Here is a 5,227-nt window from a genome sequence, read left to right as displayed (position 1 = left end):
AACATTTTATCCCAATTCTATATACACTATTTGAAACAACAAGTAAAGAAGGAGTCCTATCAAATTCCTCTTATGGCACAAATGTGGTGTGGATACCTAAATAAGGCTGTGGAAATATACACACACTAATACATTCTTGGTGGAGCTGTGAAATGACACATCCGTTTGGAAAGTAATTTGGGATTATGTGAAGAAAGTAACAAATATGTCCAGTCTTTTAAAAAAAAGGATTCCATTACATCCCAAGGAATCCATTAATAAGAAAAACTTCCCCATATACTCCAAAATACTTATAACAGGGCTTTTTGTGACAGCTATGAATTGGAAGCAGAGTAGATGTTCATCAACTGGGCAATGGCTAAACAAGGCATGGAACACGAATGTCATGGAATACTGCTACCATGCAGTAAGAAATGATGTATGTGATGAGTACAGAGAAGTACGGAAAGATCTTTGTGAGTTGATTCAAAGTGAATTAAGCAGAGCCAAGAAAACAGAATATATATGTACATATATGTGTGTGTATGCACATATACGTGTGCGTACATATATATGCACATAAATTTATTCATACATACACACACACAGTAACTACAATAATTGAGATGGAAATAATGACACACAAAAAATTAAAAGTACCTGTAACAAAATGTTAAAGATCAAGTGGGACTGAAAAGGAAACATGAGAAGACACAATCACCCTACCCTCTTCAGGACGTGAGAGGTCCACAGGTGTTACACATTGCACACCTTTTCCACAGGCATCAATCAGTAGTGCTCAATTTTTTTCCCTCCCTAAAACAAAAATACAATTTGTTACATGGCATGGCTCTCCAGGATGGGGAGACGGAGGGATACATGGGATACCTTGGTGATGTGAAACACAGAAAACATCACTAAAAAATTTTAAGAAGGCTAAGCATCTCTAGGGTAATACTGGAGGGCAGGAGGAGGAAAGAAAGGGGTTTGGGTTAATGACAATCAGTAGCAGATGTTAAACTATACTACAAATCAATGATTATGAAAACAATTGTTCTAACTGATTCTAACTTCCAACATTAAGAGCCATTCTCCAATAGGGCAAAGGAAAAGGGCCTTTTCCAAGGAAGAAATCCAAGCTACCAATAGCCCTATGACAAAATGCTCCAAATCCCCCATAACGAGAGAAGTGCACATTAAAACAACTCTTTTCTTTCAGTCTGTAAATCATAGAGATCCGCAGGTTCAGGGACAGTCCCCTCTTTCTGTTCCACGATGAGGTACATGGAAAGGCCCCTTTCACCAGGTGCTGGTTGAAACCAGAACAAAAACAAATACACAATTAAATCTAATGACACCAGAGGGAGAAGGGGAGGGGAAGAGTTTCTAGACTGTCTCCCCTCTCCCCAGCCCTGAGGCCAGGCCAAGGATGAGAGGAAGGGAGGAAGAAAGGATGGAAAGGTCCACCTGGGGAGGGGATGGAGGGAGTGTCCTCAAAGGCTTCTCCCTGCTGGCCTCCACCCCACCGCCCCCCAAGCCCCAGACTTCCAGACCAAGGTCTGGGCAGGCAGGAAGCCCCAGGCAGGAACAGCCCTGGGGGAGCAGGTACACACGAGTACACACACACACATAAGTACATACTGACATACACACACAACACTCCCACAAACAAGGGTATTAATACTCCCATGACCGCCCCCCACCCATGCACACACAGATGCCCCTCGGCACTAAGACAAGCCAATTGGTGGTGGGGGGAGTTCAGGAGAAGACAGAAGAGAGGGCAGAAGAGAATATAAGGGGGAATGCAGAGGGGCAGGAGGGGCCTTGGCAGGAGGGGGAGGGGACGCCTACCTCACACACAGCCACGCAGGAAAGTGCAGGAATTTCTGGGATCTCTCAGGTGACGTGGCGGTGGGGGGTGAGGAGGAAGGAGGTGTGGTGGGAGCAGAGAAGGGCAGGGGGTTGGGGGCGGGCAGATCTCCCGCTGGCCCCCCGAGATTCAGGGGAAAAGGGAACTCCCTCCTCCTCCTCCTCCTCCATCTCCTCTTCCAGAGACAAAAAGCACTGACCTTGGCCAAGGGTAGGGGGGCGGGTACAGTGACGTCACAGTAGCGCAGTGGAGTAGCCACTCAGAGCAGAGGGAGGAGGGAGGGAAAGAGGGCGGGGCTCTCTGATGTCACGCCCAGAGGAGTGAAGAGCACCCCCCCCAGTCCTTTCTCTCAACTCCCATCACCCAGCCTGGGAGGGGAGGGGGCCACAGTGCTTGGAGGAGGGCCCAGGACTGAACCAGGTCCCACTTTCCTGGGGGCAGCTGCTGGGGCTGGGCTGGATGGGGTGGGACGGCTGAGCTAAGCTTGGGGCTGTCACGGGTCAGCCTCTTTAGAGACAACCTGGAGGGGAAGGGCAGGGATGGCAGGGGCAGGGTGTCCTGGGCTCCACTTAAGGGAACAGCCCAGTAGCTGAAGCAGCAGCAGCAGATCACCAGCCCCTGAATGGGACTTGGATTCCTGACAACCCCCAGAGCACAGGAGGAAAGGGGCAGTGGATAGAGCTCCAGCCTTGGAGTCAGGAGGACCTGAGTTCAAATCCACCCTCAGACACTAGACATTAGCTCTGTGACCCTCTGCAAGTCACTTAACCCCAACTGCTTCACAACAAAAAGTCAAAAAAAGTCGTTTCCAAAAAAACTGTCTAATTTTACCTCATGATACTTCAGCATCCACCTATTGGCCTGATTGAACTGTTTCATGAAATGCCTGTGTACATCCATCCTACTGTCTCTCTAAGGTGAGAAGTCCTTATCCCAATCTGACCATTTACCGAAACGAGTTTTCAAGGATTTACACAACAGCTACGTTAAATGAGATAACAACAACAGACATAAAAAACATCACTTCAGCACCAAAGACACTGGAAAGCTCTCCCAGATATTCTCTCAGTAAACCACCTAATCTGGTAATACTCACCTATGCATCAGAGGGAGCCCAGGGGGAGCACCACCAGGAGCAGCTAGGTGAGGTAATGGATAGAACAATGGGCCTGGAGTCAAGAAGTCTCGACTTCCTGAGTATAAATGTGGCCTCAGACACTTAGTAGCTGTGTGACCCTGGGCAAGTCACCTAACCCTCATTGCCTGAGTTCCTCATTTATCAAATGAGCCACAGAAGGACATGAGAAACTATTGCAGTATCTTTGCAAAAAAAAAAAAACCCCAAATGGGGTCAGAAAGAATCAGACACAACTAAAAAATGGTCCAGTCAAGCACAGCCATACTGTAATTCTACAAAAACATTATGTGTACCTTGGTCACATACACCAAGATCCACACTGGTCATTTGTCTTTCCCACAGACAACAATGTATGCTGTATCATCATTATGGAAAACAAGAGAGATGCACTACAAAATCTAGGTCCAGGGAGATCACTTCCCAGAAAACCTCATTTTTCCTACAGCTGCTTTGCTCTGTTATCAGAATAACGAAAGGCATGACCCAAAATGTTATTTCATTTCTTTTTCCCAATCTCAAAACCATTGACAGTGAATTGGTAAAGGGATAGTGCCAAATTCACCCAGGTACTTCTAAATTTCAATTCCAAGTCCTGTGTAATAGGACTAATGTGTACCAGTCTTTCTCCTCAACATGGGTTCCATCCATGCCTCTTCCTTCCCTAGGAAAACAGCATTTAGTTTCCCCCAAAAGGTGTCAAGACTACTCCTGGAGCCCCAAGGCAATCTTTTTATACTTCTCTAATTAACTCACTATCCCACTCACTACTATGGCTCTTCAGAAAATTGTTGCCCCTCCTCAGACCTCCAATGGCTCCTTCTCACACCCACCCACCCTCTCAGCTGAGAACCTTGCCTCATATCTTACTGAAAATATTGAGGTCATTCCCCTAGAGCTCCTTCTTCACCCCTCCACTTCCTCTCACATCACTCAGATGCCTTGTGCCCCTGTCTCCTCCCCCAGCCCTGTCTCACACATAGAGATATGCTTACTCCTTATTGAGCCAAAGCCCTCTCTACCTGCACAAGGGGCCCCTTCCAGCCCATTTCCTCCAGCAGACTGCCTCTATCATACCATTTCTTTCACTTCAATATCCCCTGTGTGCTGGATGTGTCCCCTGCCGACAAACATGTCTTTGTCTCCCCCATCCTTAAAAAGTCTCTCCCTGTATCCATCCATCCTCTCTAATTATCATCCCATATATCACCTCCCTTCTGTGGCTAAATTCCTTGAAAAGAGCATTTATAATAGTCACCTCTATTTGCTTTCCTCTCTCTTCTTAACTCTTTACAGTTGACCTTCTGCCCTCATCAGTCAACTGAAACCTCTCTCATTAATGTTGCTAACTATCTCTCAGATGCCAAATCCAATGGCCTTTTCTCAGTCCTCACCTCTCCAGATCACTTTCCAGCCCTTAACACTGTTGTTCACCCTTCTCTTCATACTTCTGTCTCTCTGAGTTTTTGTGACATTATTTCTTCCTGGATCTCCTTTTAATCAGTCAACAAACATTTAATAAGTGCCTATTGTGTGCCAGACACTGTAGTAAGAACTGGAAATACAAAGAAAGGTAAAGGACAGCACCTGCCCAGAGCACCACACCATGGCCATGCCATCCATTTGGATCTTCACCCAGGTCATGCCTGGTACCCATGAGGGTCCCACAGGGCTTCATCCTGAGCTGCTTCTCTTCTATCTCAATACTATTTCACTTGGTGCTCTCATCAGTTCCCATGGAGTCAATGATCATCTCTATTGAGATGATTCTCATATCTTCTTGTCCAATCCAACCTCTCTTGGCCTCCAGTCTTGAATCTAAAACTTGCCCATTGGACGTATAAAACTGGATGTCCTGTAGATATTAAATTCAGCATGTCCAAAACAGAACTCTTTATATCTCTCTCCCTCAACATTCTTTCCTTTCAAAATTCCTTATACCTGCTGAAGGTACAACCATCCTCTCACTCACAGGCCCACAATGAGTGTCATCCTTTACTATTAACCTTCTCATCACCCCTAAACCAGCATGTTGCCAAGCATGGCTCTTGGTATGTAAGTAAGCAGTCAAAAAACCACAGTGCTTTTCATTCCTTCATTCACTTTTCATCGTCAGCCTGTCTGCTTGTCAAGAAAGCTGATACTTTGGTGGAGGTGGGAGTAGATTGTCAAATAGGCAGTTCCCATATTATTAATACAGATGAAATTGAAGGGGGGAATAGGTCAGGGTATGAAAGATC

General features: G+C 46.0%; 1 long non-coding RNA gene across 1 annotated transcript; it reads right to left on the bottom strand.

Moving 5' to 3' along the window:
* Positions 1 to 492: 492 nt before the first annotated feature.
* Positions 493 to 2,041, bottom strand: LOC144454951 (uncharacterized). Its single transcript, XR_013483495.1, has 2 exons — positions 1,834 to 2,041; positions 493 to 795 (listed from the first exon to the last, which is right to left on the bottom strand). It is a non-coding gene; the product is annotated as an uncharacterized LOC144454951 (long non-coding RNA).
* Positions 2,042 to 5,227: the final 3,186 nt, after the last annotated feature.

This window comes from Phascolarctos cinereus, unplaced genomic scaffold (assembly GCF_003287225.1).
Source record: "Phascolarctos cinereus isolate Bilbo 61053 unplaced genomic scaffold, phaCin_HiC Scaffold_827;HRSCAF=1479, whole genome shotgun sequence".
Classification (NCBI taxonomy): Eukaryota; Metazoa; Chordata; class Mammalia; order Diprotodontia; family Phascolarctidae; genus Phascolarctos; species Phascolarctos cinereus.
This window is presented reverse-complemented; position numbering and strand designations above follow the sequence as displayed.